The sequence below is a fragment of the Mastigoproctus giganteus genome, chromosome 10 (genome assembly GCF_048544385.1).
Source record: "Mastigoproctus giganteus isolate SK-2022 chromosome 10, ASM4854438v1, whole genome shotgun sequence".
Lineage (NCBI taxonomy): Eukaryota > Metazoa > Arthropoda > Arachnida > Uropygi > Thelyphonidae > Mastigoproctus > Mastigoproctus giganteus.
In genome coordinates this window covers 94,098,444-94,121,935 of record NC_143584.1, presented here as the reverse complement: position 1 = coordinate 94,121,935, position 23,492 = coordinate 94,098,444, and the positions used below count along the sequence as shown (strand labels likewise).

The window sequence follows — 23,492 nt, the reverse complement described above, 5'->3', positions numbered from 1 at the left end:
TTAGTGGGTTACTCATATCCTGCTTGATTTTTTCCAAGATTGCAGGAGTTATCAGGCTGTTTATGAAGGTGGTATGTCTGTTCTGCTAATCAAATTGATCCCTACGATGAACACAAGCGACTTTATTCTGCCACTTTTGATGCAGTATGATCAATATTTCTACTTCTCTTCATCATCCAGCCTTGGAGGTGGCACTGTTTGCCTTTTGCCTTTGTATCCACTGATGGAGGCAACACCAGATGTTGTTATTTTGGATTTTAGGAGCATTAGCAACTAAGGCCATATTGCTCTGGGATATGCGGTGGTTATTCCCTGACCTTTCCGCATCCTCTGTATTTGGTGGTGACTGGCTCGAACCCCGGTCTAATCAAGAAACGTGTGCTACGCACTTCTGCTCCTTCCCACCTAGCACCAGATGGTGCTAATAGTTATTGGGAGCAACACCAGTTGGCATCATGGCACCATTCTCTGCTACAGCTCTCACTTCTAACTTGGGGGAGGTAGGGCTGATGAAGTGACTTTTGCAATTTTTTGATATATATTTTTTTTTTTTTTACATTGAGATTTGAACTTTGGTCCATGATATTGCTGGTCTTGCATCATAACCACTTGGCTAATCTCACCCCTTTTATTATTATAAAACTTTTTCTGTTTCATAAGATATTTTCTACCAGTTGCATTGGTTGGGTTGGATGTGTGCAGTTGGTATGTATTGTTTATTATTATAAAAACCTTTTCTCCTTTTATGGGATTTTTTTTGCCCTGTGACAGGTACTGGTACAAAGTGCATTGGACAGTTGTGTCTGGTTGCTATTATTATTATTACTGTTGGTCGAGGAACACTTACTCCTATAGGTGTTTAGGATCACAGCTTTTGGAGTTCCGTGTAAGTGTTCACTGTTTGTTGTTAGTTTGTTATTTGGTTTTAAGGAGCTTTAGCAACCAAGGCCATATTGCTCCAGGGATATGCGGTGGTCATTCCCTGACCTTTCTGCATCCTCCGTATTTGGTGGTCATGGGCTCGAACCCTGGTCTAATGATGAAGCGTGTGCTATGCACTGCTGCTCCTGCCCACCTGGCTACGGAGGTGCCAAGTGTTCACTGAGAGGCCTATTGTTGCTAGGTTCTTAAGCACAGGTTTTGAGAAAAAGTGGAGAAATACCATCAGGACCTGGAGCTTTCTTAGCATCAAAATCCTTCTGACATCCTTTTGATGGTAATCACAGGAAACGTTGAATGGAGTGTACTGGGAATGGTAGGAGGTGGTTTACTAAGATCGTCAATACTCTTTGATCTCATAATATATTATGCCTTGAGCATTTATATTTTATTTAAGTATTATCTTGCACACCTTTTGGCATCTCTCATATTGTGGAAATTACTTCACAACTGGGTTGGCATGATTGCAGCACCAGGGTACCTGCCCACTCCGACGATAGGCCAATAAGCCTTGAAATGGTGCTGCTGGGTATTGGTGCCCATTGAGAATAAGTAACAATAGTCTTCTCTATTAGTGAAGCTTTACTTATTTGGAATAGTGCAGTACATGGTAACTCATTGTGAAGATAGTCACAATATGGGATACAATCAAATCTATGCTTTTACACTACTTATGTAGTTTTTCATTATGAGTTCACTATGGTGAATTTACACCGTTATTTTTAGTATACAGCTAAAATACAATTGCCCCACACATCCCAGCTGTAAATATTTCTATGATTCTCAGTGGTCTTCTTTTTATGAAACAAAACTTGAACTGCAACGTGCAGATGTTTGACTTAAAGAACTTGTATGCAAGAGGAATATGAATCTTAAGTACCCTTTACCCAGTAGGGTAGAAATGCACTACAGTATCATAATTTACAACAGCTGCATGATTCAGAGAAAACAGATAAATATAAAATATACACAGGTGTTGCCAAATCTTAGAATCACATGGAAGCAACAGCAGCAGCAGTTTTTTCCTCCTTCATAGATGTGGCATCATTACCTTTTGATTGCAATATACTTACAGCTTAGTTATATGCTGCAATCTCACATATTCACACCATTTCACACAGCCATTCTCTCTAAAAGTTTGTCCAGTTCCTCCTTGAGGAACTGGACAAACTTTAAGATAAATCACAGAAAGACACATTTAGCTTTGGTTAAAATATATGATCTCTCGTTATGGCCTACAATAGTCTGTATGGACTCCCTTAGTGCAGTGTCAGTTATAAAATAATCTTCATGTTTATCATCCAGTACTAAAAGATATCTGGTCTCAACTTCACTACTTTCATGAACAAAAAATAGAAATACATTTTTTCTGGGTACCAGGCCACTGTGTTATTTCAGAGATAAAGTAAATGTCAAACATTTCCTGTTCATTCAGCTGTATTCCGCAATATAATTTGCTCTGATATACAGATTAAACTTTCTGGCAGATGGTAGCAGTAGCAGACGTATGTTGTGCAAGAAAGCAAACTTATGTAGCATCAACCAAAAAAAATTGTAAATTTTTAAATAAACCACAGAAAGACACATTTATTGTCCTTGTGTCGTTAATATCTTACAATAACAACAAATCTCCCCCTTCCCTCAAGAAACTTGTGTTGTTATTTTCCTTGGAGCCTCATTCAGGCTAAGGCTGCCAATGAATGTGACAAGCATTAGATTACATAACTTTTGATTCACACTGTAAATGTGAAAGACGAAGAAATCTGATTTGTTTTTGAAAAAAAAAAAAAAAAAGGTGAAATTTGTTTCATAATAGAAAACAAGCGCATTTCAAAAAAAGAAAATTGCATCATTGCTAATTTTATTTTGATGTACAGTGATATTATATGTTTTAAGAAACCAGTACACTTTTTTTTTAGTTTAAAGAACTGTTTAAAAAAATGCAAAAAAAAAAAAAATTGTTTTAAGATTGCGTTTTGTACTGTGAAAATATGTTAATTTACTGAGAGTTATTTGAAAGAAAACTTAGATGAGGTTTTGTTCTGATGGAATTAATAAAATGTTAGGTTACAAGTCAGTTGTTTTAGGCCTGACTACTAGTAAGTTCCTTGGATTAATAATCTAGTGCTGCCTAAGCAATAGAATTCAACTGGTACCGGGTATTGCAATTAAACCTTAATTGCAATTAGGCATTCACTTTGAAATATAGTAAAACTCCTTATTTGCATTTTTTCTGTGGATCAGCAGAAAGAAAGTTGAAAATTGCAGGCAGAAAAGTGCAAATTTCAGTGAATGGAAACATAAAGTTGATTTTTTGCTTTAATTCTTTACAGGCTGCCGTAGCCGAGTGGTCAAGCACAAGGGTACATAAGTATACAGCTATGAGTGACTGTGGTTCAAGCATACGTGACTACTAAATATGGTGCTGTTTCTTGTATTCACTCTACCTTGATTATATGAACAGAGGAGTTCACAGTCTTGTGAACTGTTTTCTGTTTAAAATAAAATCTATTTATTTTAAACAGAATATAACTCAGCTGTAAGTAAACTGAATATGACTCAGCTGTTAAAATAAACAGCTGAGTTTATTATGAACACTGAAATAAACACTGAAAACAATATGGAAAGAAAAACATTGTTTTAAAAAGAGTTAAATCATTTATTTGGTTATAAGGCATACATATATTGTAAGTTTCAAGATTTTAAAGTAAAATAACTTCAGACTGTAATTAAATAGAATCTGTGGAGGGGAAAAGATATATTTTTGATAGTTACATAAGTGTGTGCGTGCAAATTAATTTCAATAAACAGAGTTTCTAATTCTTTACAAAATTATTTAAATTAGTCTTAATATGTGGTGTTAATGCTGTTAATTGTATTCTGTTGTATACAATTAGTCATTATATGCACACGAAATTTGATATTAAGTATAATTTTTAGATCAATGCATATTGCTAGGAGTTTAGTAAATAAATTTGATGAATTTGAGGTATTGCTCAAAACATCGAAGGCAGATATATTGTTGGGATATCAGAAACGTGGTGTCACACAGATATAAGGGATGCAGAACTGCAATTTGGGGAGTACAAGTCTACAGAAAGGATAGACAGGATAGGAAGGGGGGAGGGGTTATGTTATTAGTTAAGAAACACATAAAAACCAAGGAAGTGAAGCCAGTCGACATCGCTGGACAGTGCAGTGTGGAGTCAGTTTGGTGTGACATAAACATTGGGAGATCAAAATTGAGAGTAGGAGTGTGCTATAGGCCTAATGACTCTGATGAGTATAATAAGGAACTGTACAGGGAAATAGAGTGGGCCAGTAAATCAGAGTGTCTTATAATGGGAGATTTTAATTTCCCAGATATTGACTGGAATTTGGGGGCTGGTTACTCACACACTAGCAGGGCTTTTGTGGATTTATTGGATGATTGTTTTCTACATCAGCATGTTCGGGGGGCAACTAGAGGGAGTAATACTCTTGATTTGATTATCAGCAGTGATTCTTCATGCATTAAGAATCTGCAGATAAATGAACCACTAGGTGGCAGTGATCACAGTGTGCTGAAGTGGGATTTACTCAAAGAGGTAACTACCATTAGGGGTAAAGGGAAGGGTTATTGCTTCTGTAAAGGCGACTACGATGGACTGAGACAGTATTTAAATTCTATACAGTGGGACCAACTGATGATGTTACCAACAGCAAATTCAAAATGGGAAGCATTCAAAGAACTTATCTTGGAAGCTACTAGGCTTTACATACCAACTAAGAAATATTGTTCAAGGTTTAGGCCAAAATGGTTGTCAGATGAACTAATGAGGCATATGGCAGAGAAGAAAAATGCATGGGATACATACAAATTAACACATGACACAGAAGCCTATGATAGATACAAGTTGATATGCAACCAAGTTACAAAGGAGGTTAGGCAGGCGAAGGCAGATTACGAGAAATCCTTGGCAAGGGATGCAAAGAAAAACAGCAAAGAGTTCTTTACTTATGTAAACTCTAGAAGGAAGGGGATGAATCAGATTGGTCCACTTGATATTGATGGGTCAAGTGTTGATCCTGCTCAGGTAGCTAACAAACTAAATGAATATTTTGCATCGACATTCACACACGAGGAGTTATTCAGCGAGGGGAATGCCAGAGGTGTATTCAACTCTAGCAGTAAGCTACAGAATCTTGAAATAACTGGGAGTAAAGTGGAGGAGAAACTGTTGAAGATAAACACAAGAAAGGCACCCGGGGTGGATGGGATCTATCCAGTTATATTAAAGGAGGCAGTAAAGGAAGTAAGCAAACCCTTAGCCATAATTATGAGAGCTTCCTTGGACTCAGGGAGGTACCCATAGACTGGAAATGTGCAAATGTGACCCCAATGAAGCACTGCAGGATCATTTAGACAAGACTTCAGTTATAGCTCAGACACAGCATGGTTTTGTTAAGGGGAAGTCTTGCCTGACCAACTTGATTGGATACTATGATGCAGTCACAAAAGAACTGGATGCAGGGAATAACTTTGATATTATATACTTGGATCTTAGAAAGGCTTTTGATACTGTTGCACATGGAAGACTGCTACACAAATTGGAGCAGTGTGACATTGGAGGCAAATTGCTGCTATGGATAAAGGGGTGGTTGAGGGGGAGAAGACAGAGAGTGGTAATCAATGGACACTGCTCATCGTGGACTGATGTTATTAGTGGAGTCCCTCAGGGCTCAGTGTTGGGTCCATTATTGTTTTCTGTATTTATAAATGATATTGATGATGGTATATCGGGCTTAATGTCCAAGTTTGCAGACGATACAAAGGTTGGCAGGGTTGTCAAGGACACTACTGACACTATGCTGCTGCAACAGGATCTGGAAAGGTTGAGCAGATGGGCTGAGAGGTGGCAAATGAAGTTTAACATTGATAAATGTAAAGTACTACACATGGGAAACAGCAACCCCAGAGCAACGTATCAACTCTGTGGTACTACACTGACAGTGGTAGAGAATGAAAGGGACTTGGGGGTAGTTGTGCAGGCAGATATGAAGTTCTCTGAGCAGTGCAGACGGCCTGCAAGAGTAGCTCATGGAGTATTGTCAATGATATACAGGAATTTTTCCAGCAGGGATAAGGAGGTGATTATTCCATTGTATAAGGCAATGGTCAGGCCACACCTAGAGTACTGTATACAGGTCTGGAGGCCTCATTTCAAGAAGGATGTAGAACTGCTGAACGAGTACAGAGAAGGGCAACAAGATTAGTGAATGGAACAAAGGGGTGCTCTTACGAAGAAAGGCTTAAGTTTTGCAAATTACAGTGTCTGGAGACTAGGCACCAGCGAGGTGATCTAATAGAGGTGTATAAAGCCTTGAATGGTTTAAGCATGCTCAATGCTGATGGGATTCTTCCTCTAGCTCAGAAAAATCACCTGAGAGGGCATAAATTCAAATTGAGGAAAGACAGATGTAGGATAGACGTGTGGAAATTTGCCTTTAGCTAGCGGGTGGTTGGTTGGTGGAACAGACTTCCATCCCTTGTGGTGGAGGTTGATAGCCTAAATAAGTTTAAGGCTCAGCTGGACAGGTATTTTGAACGAACAGAGGGGTGAAGTGGAAGTGGTGTTTTTTTTTTTTTTTTTTGGCTGATGCTGCATAAGCTTGCTTTCTTGCATCAAATGCCTCTACTAATGCTAATGCTAATTATGGGAATTATGAGATCAGGTGAATTCTTCAGCAGTATTACAGGCACTAACAAGCTTATAATGCAGCTGAAGCCTTTAAGCACAACTATTAAGTGTGTGTGTATGTATATATATATATATATATATATATATATATATATATATATATATATATATATATGTATATATATGTATATATATATATGTGTATATATATATATATATAATGTTGTACATCTGGAATAGTATTACCCTTTTGTAACACAAGTTTTATTGATATTGACAAGCCTCAGATTTTAATTTTAATATTCGAAAAAAAAATAGTATTAATTTTATTTCTTCAATTTTTTAAGAAAAATTATTTTAAAAATTGTGGATGTTTTTTTTTGGCTACTAAAAACATTCATTAGTTTAAATGAAAAAAGTTTATTAATTATATTTAAATTTTCAGAAAAATATTGATAGTATAAAATGGAAACGTGAAACATTAATCTTTGATAAATTTAAACTTATGGAGGCATTAATTGCATGAAACTTGACATTATTCCAACACAATAGTTTAAGCCAAAATACTTAAAATTAATACTTTTTTATTAATATTTATTAATAAAAAATCTTGAATAGAGATTCACGAGATAATAATATTTATAATTACTTAGTGACTTACACACACATGCACAATCACAAATAGAAGCAAAACATTCAGGCTTCCATACCTATATTTTCTCACACACACACACTCATAGATAGTCAGTCATCCACACATACTTAGACTGTCACAGATATTATTTTTTTTACATGATTAATTTTTACATTTAGTCCGCAATATTTACTTTTAATTAAAACACATTCGTTTCTATGCATTAGGGAGAAGGGAATACATTTTTGCAAGTCCATATCAATCAAGCGCAACAACATGGATGCGATTGAGAGCTGCCAGCACACACACACATACCTACTGCCATACACATTTTTTCACTCACTACTCATACATACACCATGATGTGGGAACACAGACTAGAGATCTCCATCATGTCCAGCAGCATGGACTTGATTGAAAGCCATTATCACGCACACACTGCCAAAAACAATTTCACTCATTCTCATACATGCAACAAGATGCAGAAACAGACTAGATTATGTCCGCCAATTCAACACAATAGAGAGGTCCCAGTCAAGCAAAATTTCCATGCACACATAATTATACAAACAATTAATATTCACACAATACATACAATCATGCTCTCAAGGCTAAGTGAATGAATCCATAATCCACTATGAATCCATAATATTTATATGGTTAATATAACACCTGAATTAGTTATAAAAACAAATAATATATATATTTATGAAAATATGCTTGTGAAGTTTTGCATAGAGGACAAACACATAAAATAATACAATTTCTAACATGAACATTTTTGCTGGGTGAGAAACACATTCTAACAGGCCTGTTTGTCACTATCAGTAAATTTCATAATTAGGTAGGAGTGTCTGTCTCAGAAGCAGTGGGTTGTGTCACAGTCTGGATTATAGCACGGTTGCTTCTCCTAGTCTCAAAATACAGAAAGGACAGCCAGAATAAGAGGGGGAAGGGGTTATGCTCTTAATTAAGAAGCACATAAAATCTAAGACAGTGCATCCAGTTGACATGGGTGGCCAGTGCAATACTGAGTCAGTTTTGTGACATAAGCACTGAGAAAGCAAAAATAAGAGTAGGAGTGTGTTATAGGCCTAATGACTCTGATGAGTACAACGAACAACTGTACAGAAAAATAGTGGGCCAGTCATTTCTTTTAATAGGGGATTTTAACTTTCCAGATATTGACTGGAACTTGTGGGTTGTTCACTTGCATACTAGCAAGGCTTTTGTGGTTTTACTGGATGACTGTTTTCTAAAACAGCATTTGCGAGTATCTAAGAAGTAATGCAGAGGGAGTAATACTCTTGATCTGATTATCAGCAATGATTATTCATGCATTAAGAATTTACAGATAAAAGAACTACTAGGTGGCAGTCATCACAATGTATTGATTGGGATTTACTTAAAGATGTAACTACCATCAAGGTAAAGGAAGGGGAGTTTTGCTTTTGTAAAGATGACTATAATGGTCTCAGACAGTTTTTAAATTCTATAAAGTGGAACAAACTGATGATATTAACATCAGCAAATTCTAAAGGGGAAGTGTTCAATGAAATAATCATAGAAGCTTGGCTTTTCATACCAAGAAATACTCTTCAAGGTGTAGGCCTAAATGGATGTCAGATGAACTGAAGAAACTCTTGACAGAGAAGAAAAATGCTTGGGATGCGTATAAATTATCGGGCAGCACAGAAGCCTATGATAGATATAAAGTAGCCTGTAATCAAGTCACAAAAGAGATCAGGCAAATGAAGGCAGATTATGAGAAACCTTTGGTGAAGGATGCAAAGAAAAATAGCAAAGATTTCTTTACATAGGTAAACACTAGAAGGAAGGGGATGAATCAAATTGGTCCACTTGATATTGATGGTATGACTGGTGATGATCCTGCTCAGGTTGCTGACAAACTGAATTAGTATTTTGCATCTACATTTACACACGAGGAATTCTTTAGGGAAGGGGATGCCAGAAGTTTATCATACTCTAAAAGGGAGCTAAATAATTTTGTAATAACTGAGAGGAAAGTGGAAGAGAAACTGTTGAAGTTAAACATAAGAAAGGTTCCTGGGGAGATTGGGCCTATTCAATTATGTTAAGGAGGGCAGCAGAGGAAATAAGCTAACCCTTATCCATAATTATTAGAGCATTTTTGTATTCAGGGGATGTCCCCACTGACTGAAGGTGTGTGAATATATCCCCATTTCACAAAGGGGGATCAAAGGATGACACGAGTAATTACACATCTGTTGAGTTTAATTTCTGTTACAGGGAAAATAGTGGAGTCACTGGTAAAAGAAGTAATGCAGGATCATCTAGACAAGGCTGCAATTATACTTCAGACACAGTATGAAATCAGCAGTTATACTTCAGACACGGAAATCTCGTTTGATTTGTTCACTATGATGTGGTCACAATGGAACTGGATACAAAAAATAAATTTGATATCATATACTTGGATTTCAGGAAAGCTTTTGATATTGTTGCACATAAGACTGCTGTACAAATTGAAGCAGTGTGGTGGCATTATGGGCAAGTTACTGCTATGGATAAAGGGATGGTTGAATGGAGAAGACACAGAGTGGTAATCAGTGGTCACTGCTTTTCATGGGCTAATGTTATTAGTGGAGTCCCCCAGGTTTTGGTGTTGGACCCATTGTTTTCTATATTTATCAGTGATAATGATGAAAGTATATCAAGCTTAATGTCAAAGTTTGCAGATGATACAAAGGTTGACAGGGTGGTTAATGGCATTAATGACAGTATGCTACTGCAACAGGATCTAGAAAAGTTAGGCAGATGCCTGAGAAATGGCAGGGTAGTTGAAGTTTAACCTGGATAAGTGCAAAGTAATGCATATGGGTAGCAGTATCCCCATAGTAACGTACCAACTGTCTGGTACTACACTCAGGGTAGTGGAAAATGAAAATGACCTGGGGATAATTTTGCAGTCCGATATGAAGTTCTCTTGAGCAGTGCAGACAGGCTGACAGACAGATCATGGCATTTGTCAATGATATACAGGAATTTTGCCAACAGGAATAAGAAGGTGATTATCCAATTGTATATGGCAACAGTCAAGTCACATCTTGATTACTGCATAGAGGTCTGGAGGCCTTATTTTCGAAAGATATGGAGCTTCTGGAATGAGTACAGAGAAAGGCAATGAGATTGGTGAGGGAAACAAATTGTAGTGTCTTGAGCTGCAAAGTGATCTGATTGAGGTGTTTAAGGCTTTTAATGGATTGAGCAAGCTCAGTGCTGATGGGATTCTTCCTCTTGCTCAGACTACACACACATTGAGGGGTCACAATTCAAATTGAACAAGGATGATTGCAGAATAGATGTACTGAAATTTGCCTTTAGCTTGTGGATGGTTGATTGCTAGAACAAACTTCTATCTGTTGTTGTGGAAGTTGAAGCTTAAATAAATTCAAGAATGGACTAGACAAATTATTGGAGTGAATGAATAGTTGAAATGGAAGGTGTCAGGTTTTTTTTTTTTTTTTTTTTTTTCTTTTTTGGCTGATGCTTTCGAAGCTTGCTTTCTTGCATTGTTTGCTAATGCTAATGTAGGAAAGAAAACTGAATAATTAATGATTCCTAGATTTCCGTTTATCATAATTTTCCCAAAGCTAAAAATGAGAGGAAGGAGAGTCATATCTGGTTATATTTCTTGTTGGAACACAAAAAAAAGTGATTTAAGCAAGAAAACATTTAAATGGGAGTGTTGTAGACCTTAAAAAATGCATGTTACTTCATAGGACTGACCATGAACCAGAAAAACATGTGGGATAATGTTATAAGTGCAAGTGTTATAATGGGAGTTTGCTGTATATATATATATAGTGTTCTGGGCCACACACAAAATACATTTGGCACCTCCGTAGCCAGGTGGGCAGGAGCAGTAGTGCATAGCACCCGCTTCTTGATTAGACCGGGTTCGAGCCCATGACCACCAAATACGGAGGATGTGGAAAGGTCTGGGAATGACCACCGCATATCCCCGGAGCAATATGGCCTTAGTTGCTAATGCTCCTAAAAACCAATAACAACAGCAAAATACATATAAATAATACATACTGCAAAACTCCACACACTTGAGATATGTAATGCACAGTTTAAATATGCATATCTGCAGTTGTATCCATGAAAAGAATTTTTGGAGTAACCCACATATTATAAAATTATTATTCTTCACTTTTTCTATTTATTTATTTATTTATTAATATTATTATTATATATTTTTTAACAGAAATTATATTGAAGTTATAATGTACCTGAAAGCAGTGCCATGTTTGGTTGCTGCTGTTTGGAACCAAGTATATATAAAACACATAGGGAGATATACTGACTTCCTTCTTTATATATCAGATAAAGTTAGAAACTAGAAAGTAATGCGTTATGTTTATAGTAAATTATATAGTGCGTTATGTGATTATAAAATTGTTTTTAATTTTAAAATTATATTTTTTTTTATTGTGCCAATTTTGGGGGATTTAAGCCTTGTTGAATTTGCATGCAAATCTTTTATTATCAGTACACACACACACACACACACACACACACACACACACACACACACACACACACACACACACACAAGTAAAAGCTAAAAATGGTAATACTATTGTAATTTGCTAGCTTTTACATTCTCACATTTTACATATACATCCCAATGTATTTTAATAGTTGTCATTAGCTTTAAAAATAATGCCTACTGTATTTAATGAAATATTAAAAAATTTAGCACATATTGTAGAATTTGTTAATACAATTTTGGTTTACACAAAATTCTTATTTATATAAAGCACTTGTTGTTCCAGGCACCTCCGTAGCCAGGTGGGAAGGAGCAGCAGTGTGTAACACGCTTCTTGATTAGACCGGGGTTCGATCCCGTCACCACCGAATACGGAGAATGCGGAAAGGTCAGGGAATGACCACTGCATATTCTCGGAGCAATATGGCCTTAGTTGCTAATGCTCCTAAAAACCAAATAACAACAACTTGTTTACAGGTGCTTCTCAAATAACACTCTGACCTTACTCTTTTATTAATGATTAAAAACCTGACTTTTTTTCAGCTTCTTAAATATAGCTAGACTTAAACTGCAAGGGTTCCTGATTTTTTTTTGTGGTTTTGCAGAATAAATAAATTCTGGCACCTGTCAGGTGCTATGCCACCATTTTTGCAACTATTTTATTGAAGATTAATATGAAAATTGATATATGCTAACATAACTGTAATGCTTTGAATTACATGTTTATCTAAAGTTCAAGTTACTGCATTTCACTCACATGAATTAAATAAAGTACAGTTTCTTGGGCATCATTGTTGAAAGATTTGTTAAACCAAACATGATATTTACAACATGATATTTAATGAAGATGGCTAGTCCATGGTAAGTAAGAGAAGTACATTTCAAATTCTGAAATGTACATCTCTTGCTTCCTGCAGATCAGTTTCAAATTTTGAAAAATTTTGAAAATGGTAGTGAAGGAAAGGATCTAATATAGAGTAATGGACAAAAAAAAAAAAAAAAAAAAATTGCAGTGCCTTCAGAAATATTGAAACTTTTTATTTAAAAGTGTTTGAAATGACATTAGTTGTTAAATATTACAGAATGTATGAAAACACTTTCCATACGTATTTTTTGTGATAATTACACTCATCTTAAAGAAAACATTGTATACTGAATTCCTTCTCACATCATGAATTGTGAAATAAAAGCACTTAACCAACAATATTTAAAATGAGCATGGAATTATAGTCTGTACAACATCTAATTATTTGGTAATAATGCATTTTATAGTAGCTAATAGTTGAAATAAATATTAATATTTAGTGTGGGCACCTTTAACTGCTGTTATGGCTGCACATCATTTGGCATGCTGGAAATTAGTGATTTGATTTAAGACAGTTCAACTCATGGTACCAGACATGCACAATTGCTTCTTGAAGTTCTCTTTTTGTCATCATATGTTTCCTTGCACTAATTTTTCCCATTTTGTGCAAACAGTTTTCAGTTGGGTTAAGGTCAGGACTAGTAGCAGGACACTTATAGAGAAGTAATATGCTGCTAGTAATCTTTGACCTACAAGAAATCATATTTAATTTAAATTGCTGGAAAATGACAACCAATGAATACTTAATAAAAGTATTAAAAGCACTTGTTTTTTTTTTTTTTTGGCAAGGTGCAGGGTCATCTTGGAAAATGCAGTTATTCACATCATTGAACTGATTTCTAATTGTTGGCAGGAAAAGAATCTCCAAAACCTGAATGTAAGCATCATCATTGATATTTTCATTTACAAAGAGAAGTTGTCAAACTCCTTTGCTAGAAATACACCCCATACCATTTGGCTACAATGGAATTGTACTGTGGACCAAATTCTTCACTTCTTTGTCACCTAACATACTGTGAACCATCTGAGCCATGGGGGTTAAACTTTGATTCGTCTGATAAAATTGCATTGATCCATAGATCAATTGATATGTTGTTTAGCCCATGGTAAATGGGCCATGTGTGTGTGTGGGGGGGTTAAAAGAAGCTTTCCCCCCCTTAGACAGTATGCTTTCAGACCCATGGTACACAATCCTCAGCGAACAATTCTTGAACACACAGATAGCTCTGCAGTTTCTTCACATTCATTTCTTATTTCAGTCGATGTAGCTTTATGGGTTTTAAGGCATAGTCAATAGGGGTGGGCAACCTTTTTTGAATGAAAGGCCATATTCATTTTCGGAAATTGTGGAAAGGCCGCACTGATCCTTCGAACCACTACTTACGAAATAAAACATACTTAATTATCAGTGTTAAATTTTATTACATATAACTATAGAAAAGGCAAATAAATTTCAATAAAACATACATATTTACAATATTCTCATCATAATACATCCACCAAAATTTTATATGAACACAAAATTAAAAAAAAAACAAAATTTTAACAATATAATTATAAAGAAAATAATAAATTATTTTCTTTATAATTATATTGTTATTCAAATGAAAATTTATAGCAATTATTTAAAATTCTCTCTGTGTATTATACAAGAATAATTAGAAAAAACTGTACTATTGTAAAAAATAATTTAATATGAGTTAATTAATGAGTTGAAGATTTGATGCTTTGGTGGTTGAGTTGTTTACCAAAAAAGATGTCTCGGCTGAACCACTTCGATTGCACATTTTTAATGAGCTAAACTCGTCAGAATGCATTATTTTCAGCCGAAACATCTTTTTTTGATAATTAGCTAATGAGATTTTTGGGTTTGTTTTTATTAGATAACAACTGAATATTAGGCCCCATCTTAGTTGTACGTAACTTGAGTTGTTCTTCTAAATGAATATCAGATATCTGAGTCCTTAAATGACTTTTAATTTGTGTAAGGTATAAGTTGATTTGCAGCAATACGTAGTTGCAAAGCAAGACAGCAGTCGACGAGCACGTTGTCGTAAACATGGGTATTCAATTGCATTTTTCCATATTTCAATAGGATCTTTTTTGTATCAAAAAAAAGTCTTTATCATATTATCTTCTCCTAATTCAATTAATTCCATCTGTAGTTCCGTGGGTGCCGTCAGGATATCAACTAAATGTGGCTCATACGCCAATTTCATTTCTAAAGTATGTTCTACGAAATCAGAAAATCTATCATTGTATTCTTCAATTAGCATAGCATGTCCAATATGGTTATGTAGTCTTTGAAAGTGTCACATACAACATATTTCTGCTCCTTTAACATATTTTTTAAATGAGGGAAATGTTCCCCAGATATTTCTGATTTAGAGAAAAGAGTTTTGTAAAATATTTAATTTTTTTCGAAATACCTGAAGTTTTTGCCACATGTCATATATATGTCTTGATTTTCCGTGCAAATAAACATTTAATTCATTTTACTTTTCCATAATATCACACAGAAACACAGCATTTCTACAAAATTCTTCATCTAATAAATCACATTCTTGTTGTTGTTCCTCGTAAAATTTTAAAATTTGTTCTCACAAAAACAAAACTTTTACTAAAATATGTCCTTTTGATAACCAGCGCACGTTACAATAATATGGCAAGTCGACGTTATATGTCTCATCATCCAATATAAGCATGCTTCGAAATTGGCGATGTCTTAAAGCATTTTCTCTAATAAAGTTAACAATTGCAATAATTTTGTCCAAAGTATTGCTCAATGTGGAGGATTTAGCACAAAGGTTTTGTTGGTGTAATATACAATGGAATGAAATTAACTTTTCTAAATTGGGCTTTTCTTTTTTTAACAATGAAACGAATCCTTCTCGCTTTCCTCTCATAGAAGGTGCTCCTCTCATAGTCCGTGCATACACTCACCAGGTTACCATGGTTTAGTCCTCTCTCAAGACATATTTCTTTAAAGTTGTTAAAAATATCAATTCCACGACTCCTTCCAGTGCGCGTACTCAAAGCTAGTAGTTCCTCGTAACAATGAAATCTTCAGTTATAGCATGAATAAAATATAATATTTGAGCAGAGTCATTTCTATCAGTGGTTTCATCTAACGCTATTGAAAAATATACATCTTTAGAGTGAATTATTACCTGAAGTTGTTCTCCTACATTCTGAGCTAATTCATGTCTATTAGTTATAGTTTTTCTTGAGAGAGGTAATTGTTTGTATTTGTCAACTTTTTCTGGATCTAAACATCCTACTGCTTCAACAATACATTCTTTTATCATTTCGATGTCACTAAATGGTTTGCCTTTTTTTCAAAGTACATGTGCTGTTTTGTATGTAACATCGGTTGCAGAAGTTCCTTGCTTAATAAAAGCACCAAACGCCTTTTCCTGGTGCTGTTTTTCTTTCTTCATTTTTGAAGTGCAGATTTACGAGCTTCCCCTTCTAATTTTACATATTTATGATCCTTGTGAGATAATGTTGATTTCCATTGTATTTTTTTTAATGTTGTTAGTGCTGTATTACATATCAAACAAACCATTTTGTCTTTCACAGAAATAAGAAAATACTGCATCTCCCAATCTTCTTTAAATGTTCTGTTTTCTTCATTCAACTTCCTTTTAACTTTTTTGGACATGATGGGCAATCTAAAAATTAAGCAATTGTGAAATCAAACATAAGAAATTACAGGATTACAAAATTCAAGACAAGAATACGATTGTCAAAATATTCACAGTTACAAATAGCAACAGATAAAAAATCAGATATCACAATTTAAATTTTAAAATAAAAAACTATTTTCGTCAAATTATTAACTCTGTTAAAATATTTTTTTTATTTTAACAAACTTAACAGAGGACTAGAATTTTTTTTTTATTAAATAGCTTTTGTTTTTTATCATTGTGGTACATAAAAACGATTTTTAAATAAATAGAAAAAGTTAAACATGATATATTTTACTTTTTAGATCAAAAAATTTGTATTTTCCTTTTTTAATTATCTGAATAATGTTTCTGTATTGTGAAAAAAAAATATAAAGCCTTTTATTATTAAAATGTTTTGAATATTTAATTTAAAAAAAATTAAAAATTAAAAATTAGTTTAAAAGTAGTAGGATTATTTAATGATTTTATTTCATCTTTGTGTGACAAAGGCCACACATAAGATCTTAGAAGGCCGCATGTGGCCTTGAGGCTTTTTTTGTGCTTTGAAAAATACTTAACAGGAAAATAATATTACTAATACTGTAGCAGCTTCTTCTAATGGAGCACTAGCAATGGTTAGCAGTTTAGAGGGTTTTAGCATTTTTGAAGAAAAAGATTCCTGTTGTTAGAAGTGTAGAATCTATGCCCTCTCAGGTTCTTAATCTGAGCAAGAGGAAGAATCCCATCAGCATTCAGCTTGCTCAACCCATTCAAGGCCTTGCCCACCCCTGGTCTATACAAATAGCAATCCCGACAAGGTTAGAAGCTTTTCTTCTGCCGCTGCCAACTTTCCATGAGACACTACTTCCTAATTATATGGGAAATTGTAGAATGATTGCATTTTATTTTTAATGCAATTATTCTTTGGGAAAATTCCTCTTTATAAAGAGCAATTTCTAGACTTGTTTTACAAGGCCATTACATTATCCATTATACACAAAAGCTAAACTTTTTAGCCAGAAATGTTGCTATGACTTAAATGTTACAAAAGTGGATGAAGCAATCATACAAAATGTTGTGTAAGCTTATAACATCTATTATATAATATATAAAAGTGTAATTTTTCCAATATAATATAAAAGTTATTTTTTATGCTATTTTTAAGTGTTTATTTAGATATTTTAAAACTTTAAGTTTTCTTTTTGTCCACCACTGTACATATTTTATTATTTTTTAAAAGTTTTGTAGGCATAAAAAGCAGAAATATGCCTGTTTAAAATTTTGTTCACTAGTCTTTTCAGCTGGAAAAGTGAAAAAAAAAACAAACTAAAATGCTTTTAATAAATTTTTCTGTGAAATAAAAGCACTTAGCAGCAGCTAAAGGTGCCCACACCAAATATTAATATTTATTTCAACTATTAGCTACTATAAAATGTATTACTACAAAATCATTAGATGTTGTACAGACAATAATTTATAATTTTTTTTAAATAATTAGTGCAACAATAAAAAAATAATTTTTAAATATTTAATTTAATTTTTTATTTAAAAATTAAAGTTACATGCAATATGTACTTCAAACCTTTGAGAAAAGAGAAGATATTGGTAATGTTAAAGCAGAACTCAAAAAAACCTATAACGTTTTACAGAAATTAAAAAGAAAATTGTTGCCCCCAGGTGCTGCATCCCCCGTCTTTAAAACCCTGGTTTGTTCCACAACTGCTAGGTTAAGACTGCAATTCTTTTACTAGTTTGTGATACTAATTACATATACAGGTAGTTCTCGACTTTGCAAGTTAATTTGTTCCTAGCGTTCACTCGTAAAGCGGGAATTAAATCCCATAGACATAATGTTAAAAATAGGGGTTACGTTCTCAACGATGAAATTAGTTAGTAATTAGTTTGTTTAAACAATGATTGATTTATCCAAAGAAATGAAAACATAGCCTGTAAAATCAAGCAAATTATAATAATAGAGAAATTATTTGTAACTTACAAACGTTAAAGAATGTTTATTCTTCATCATTATCATCGACTAAATGCACACTCGCTGATCACTAATTATTGGCTTGGCACTCATTGGTTTGTTGCACAAGGAGTCGTCTTCTTCAGAAATGCTTCAAGAGGCATTTGTTTCCAAGATAATCTTCTATTTTCTCTATAAATTTCAATATATGCATAAGCATCTATTGAAAATATCAAACGGAACGCACAAATTGCAACTAACACAATTTGCGCGGAGTAACAAGTTTACGAAGCTGAAAAAAAAAAAAAAAGAATGAAGAGAGGACTCTGAAAATTTGTTTTTTATACGATTGAAGATTTCAGTAAAGGGCAAACACATTTCACCATAATAATGCAAAAAACCACACAATTCCAGCTATCACTATTTTTGCAAATGCAAGAAGATCGAGTTTACTACCCATTTATAATTACTTGTAGTAACAGAAAAGCCCAATAAACCGGAAAGTGCAAATTGTTTTTATTGTTTTATGGTCGTGACCTCCAGAAATGTGCTTTAGAAAAATGTCACAAAGCCGTTCAAAATTGGTTTCCTATAACAGAACATATGATAACAGTGAAAGTGTAGTGCATTTTAGTGATTTAAATTGGTAACTAATACAATTTGCACTATATAAACGACCTTTAAGAGAGTTATACAATAGACTCTCGATCTTCCGTGATAGATGGTAAACAAAAATTCCCGGATAATCGATTTCCCGGTTAATCCAAAAATACAGTAAGTCCCCGACATATGTAAGAGTATGTTACAGGACTTCTTACTTAAGTCAAATTTTATGAACTTGGAGATGACTAATATAATATTGCTACTATATCCTTGATATGCCAAAATTATAAAAACCACATAATATCCTCAGAAGAATGAAGAAAAATAGTTATATATTTTTAATTAGTTCAATTTAATTGAACTAATTAAATAATTGATCTGAGGACAGCGGTGAAGTAGCCAGAGTGGCACATAAGAAAAGAAAACATAAAAGGAAGAAAAAACGCATGTTATTGTACTGTAAAAACTGATATGTGTTTCGTAGCCTTGGTTATTATAGTTGACTTCATTGGTGTCGATTCCTTCACTGCTTCTTGTATTCTGTCAAACGTAATGTAAGTCTGAAGTTTTAGCATTAGCATTAGTAGAGGCATTTGATGCAAGAAAGCAAGCTTATGCAGCATCAGCCAAAAAAAAAAAAAAAAAAAAAAAACCCACTTCACTTCACCCCTCTGTTCGTTCAAAATACCTGTCCAGCTGAGCCTTAAACTTATTTAGGCTATCAACCTCCACCACAAGGGATGGAAGTCTGTTCCACCAACCAACCACCCGCTGGCTAAAGGCAAATTTCCGCACGTCTATCCTACATCTGTCTTTCCTCAATTTGAATTTATGCCCTCTCAGGTGATTTTTCTGAGCTAGAGGAAGAATCCCATCAGCATTGAGCATGCTTAAACCATTCAAGGCTTTATACACCTCTATCAGATCACCTCGCTGGTGCCTAGTCTCCAGACACTGTAATTTGCAAAACTTAAGCCTTTCTTCGTAAGAGCACCCCTTTGTTCCATTCACTAATCTTGTTGCCCTTCTCTGTACTCGTTCAGCAGTTCTACATCCTTCTTGAAATGAGGCCTCCAGACCTGTATACAGTACTCTAGGTGTGGCCTGACCATTGCCTTATACAATGGAATAATCACCTCCTTATCCCTGCTGGAAAAATTCCTGTATATCATTGACAATACTCCATGAGCTACTCTTGCAGCCCGTCTGCACTGCTCAGAGAACTTCATATCTGCCTGCACAACCACCCCCAAGTCCCTTTCATTCTCTACCACTGTCAGTGTAGTACCACAGAGTTGATACGTTGCTCTGGGGTTGCTGTTTCCCATGTGTAGTACTTTACATTTGTCAATGTTAAACTTCATTTGCCACCTCTCAGCCCATCTGCTCAACCTTTTCAGATCCTGTTGCAGCAGCATAGTGTCAGTAGTGTCCTTGACAACCCTGCTGACCTTTGTATCGTCTGCAAACTTGGACATTAAGCTTGATATACCATCATCAATATCATTTATAAATACAGAAAACAATAATGGACCCAACACTGAGCCCTGAGGGACTCCACTAATAACATCAGTCCACGATGAGCAGTGTCCATTGATTACCACTCTCTGTCTTCTCCCCCTCAACCACCCCTTTATCCATAGCAGCAATTTGCCTCCAATGTCACACTGCTCCAATTTGTGTAGCAGTCTTCCATGTGCAACAGCATCAAAAGCCTTTCTAAGATCCAAGTATATAATATCAAAGTTATTCCCTGCATCCAGTTCTTTTGTGACTGCATCATAGTATCCAATCAAGTTGGTCAGGCAAGACTTCCCCTTAACAAAACCATGCTGTGTCTGAGCTATAACTGAAGTCTTGTCTAAATGATCCTGCAGTGCTTCTTTAACCAGTGCCTCCATTAATTTTCCTGGAACAGAAGTTAAGCTCACAGGTCTATAATTACTTGTGTCAGCCTTTGATTCTCCTTTGTGAATTGGGGTCACATTTGCACATTTCCAGTCTATGGGTACCTCCCCTGAGTCCAAGGAAGCTCTCATAATTATGGCTAAGGGTTTGCTTACTTCCTTTGCTGCCTCCTTTAATATAACTGGATAGATCCCATCCACCCCGGGTGCCTTTCTTGTGTTTATCTTCAACAGTTTCTCCTCCGCTTTACTCCCAGTTATTTCAAGATTCTGTAGCTTACTGCTAGAGTTGAATACACCTCTGGCATTCCCCTTGCTGAATAACTCCTCATGTGTGAATGTCGATGCAAAATATTCATTTAGTTTGTTAGCTACCTGAGCAGGATCATCAACAGTTGACCCATCAATATCAAGTGGACCAATCTGATTCATCTCCTTCCTTCTAGAGTTTACATAAGTAAAGAACTCTTTGCTGTTTTTCTTTGCATCCCTTGCCAAGGATTTCTCGTAATCTGCCTTCGCGTGCCTAACCTCCTTTGTAACTTGGTTGCATATCAACTTGTATCTATCATAGGCTTCTGTGTCATGTGCTAATTTGTAAGTATCCCATGCATTTTTCTTCTCTGCCATATGCCTCATTAGTTCATCTGACATCCATTTTGGCCTAAACCTTGAACAATATTTCTTAGTTGGTATGTAAAGCCTAGTAGCTTCCAAGATAAGTTCTTTGAATGCTTCCCATTTTGAATTTGCTGTTGGTAACATCATCAGTTGGTCCCACTGTATAGAATTTAAATACTGTCTCAGTCCATCGTAGTCTCCTTTACGGAAGCAATAACCCTTCCCTTTACCCCTAATGGTAGTTACCTCTTTGAGTAAATCCCACTTCAGCACACTGTGATCACTGCCACCTAGTGGTTCATTTATCTGCAGATTCTTAATGCATGAAGCATCACTGCTGATAATCAAATCAAGAGTATTACTCCCTCTAGTTGCCTCCCGAACATGCTGATGTAGAAAACAATCATCCAATAAATCCACAAAAGCCCTGCTAGTGTGTGAATAACCAGCCTCCAAATTCCAGTCAATATCTGGGAAATTAAAATCTCCCATTATAAGACTCTCTGATTTACTGGCCCACTCTATTTCCCTGTACAGTTCCTTATTATACTCATCAGAGTCATTAGGCCTATAGCACACTCCTACTCTCAATTTTGATCTCCCAATGCTTACGGAGCATTGGGAGATCATTGCAAAGTTAAGTAAGTCTTGGATTTACTGTATCGAAAAATGTTCAGCAACCTACGTAAAAAGTATAGCGATAGAAAAAAAAAACTTGCCACACACTACCCGCGTGTCTAATATGAGGCTTCCCTTGATTTTTTACGATGTCACATATGGTTTGGTCACCGGACTATTTTAAATAGTCCGGTGACCAAAAATATAAAAAGAACTATTTATAATAGTTCTTTAGAGATTTAACGGATACACCGTTTTCAAACTTTTGAATAATTTCAAGTTAATGAAAGAATTGCGTTTGCCCATGATTTTTGCGATTTCTAAACAAAAAAAATAAAATTAAAATAAATACCGACATCCTTGACGAAACAAAATTTGTCCTTTTGTGGTGCGACAAAACACAGCAATCGACGTGACTTACTAAAACAAATTAAACATTTGCATTACGACACGACTTACTAAACAAACTAAACTAAAGATAGTACACTGGTGTGCAAAACTTAAGGACCAACACTTTCTAAAAGTTGCAACCACAAAATCTTTACTAATGAGAGTAGATCCAGTCTCAGCAGCGATTCTGGACGTCAGCTAATCTGGCGAGAGGTTGGCACACGGTATCACCCTGCAAACATCACTGAAAGGGATCGATATGGCGGTCGAGGTGTTCTCGTCTGCGGAGGTGTTATCTTGGATGGACGTACGCAACTCCAGATACCAGAAGGCGGTACTGTACTCAGGTAATCCTTTCCCATATGCACCTGTTCCAAGGTGCCATTGGCCCCGAGTTTGTGTTTATGGATGATAATGCCACACCCCATCGCACTGCAGCTGTTGATATGGAAAGTGAGGACATTGTTCGTATGGGTTGGCCTGCCCGTTCCGCTGATCTAAATCCCATCGAACACATATGGGACATGCTGGGGAGATGCCTAGCGGCACATCCACACCCACCAGAAAATCTTCACCAGCTGAAGATAGCACTGACAGAGAAATGGACAATGTTACCACAAGAAGTTATCAACAACATTGTTCTAAGTATGGACAGGCAGTGCAAAGCCTGCATCGACATTAGGCGTGGCCGTATCTCCTACTGAGGACCACCTCTTCCCTTTGTTCCATCTTTGGCAGTGATGCATCTGTATCATGGCAGCCAGTGCTATGTTGCCATTTTTGAATAAAGTCCCTCTGTACCGTTTTGTTTCTGTTGTGTCGGTGTTGTTTCCTTCATCATTTATGTACCTCACGAGGTTCCTTTGGTATGCTTTTCCCATATCCAGGCCACTCCTATGAGAAGCTACAGGTGAAAACCTGACCATATATATATATATATATATATAGATATATGCATATAGATATATGTATATACATTGGAATTGTGTATAAATTTTTACACACAAAATATATAACGAGGGAATTCCTGTATGTAGGTCAAGGTTGTTCACTATCT

General features: G+C 35.4%; 1 protein-coding gene across 3 annotated transcripts in view; it reads left to right on the top strand.

Moving 5' to 3' along the window:
- LOC150079162 (RNA binding protein fox-1 homolog 3-like) overlaps positions 1-23,492 on the top strand; it is a 468,684-nt gene that overhangs the window by 17,770 nt on the left and 427,422 nt on the right. The window lies entirely within an intron of this gene.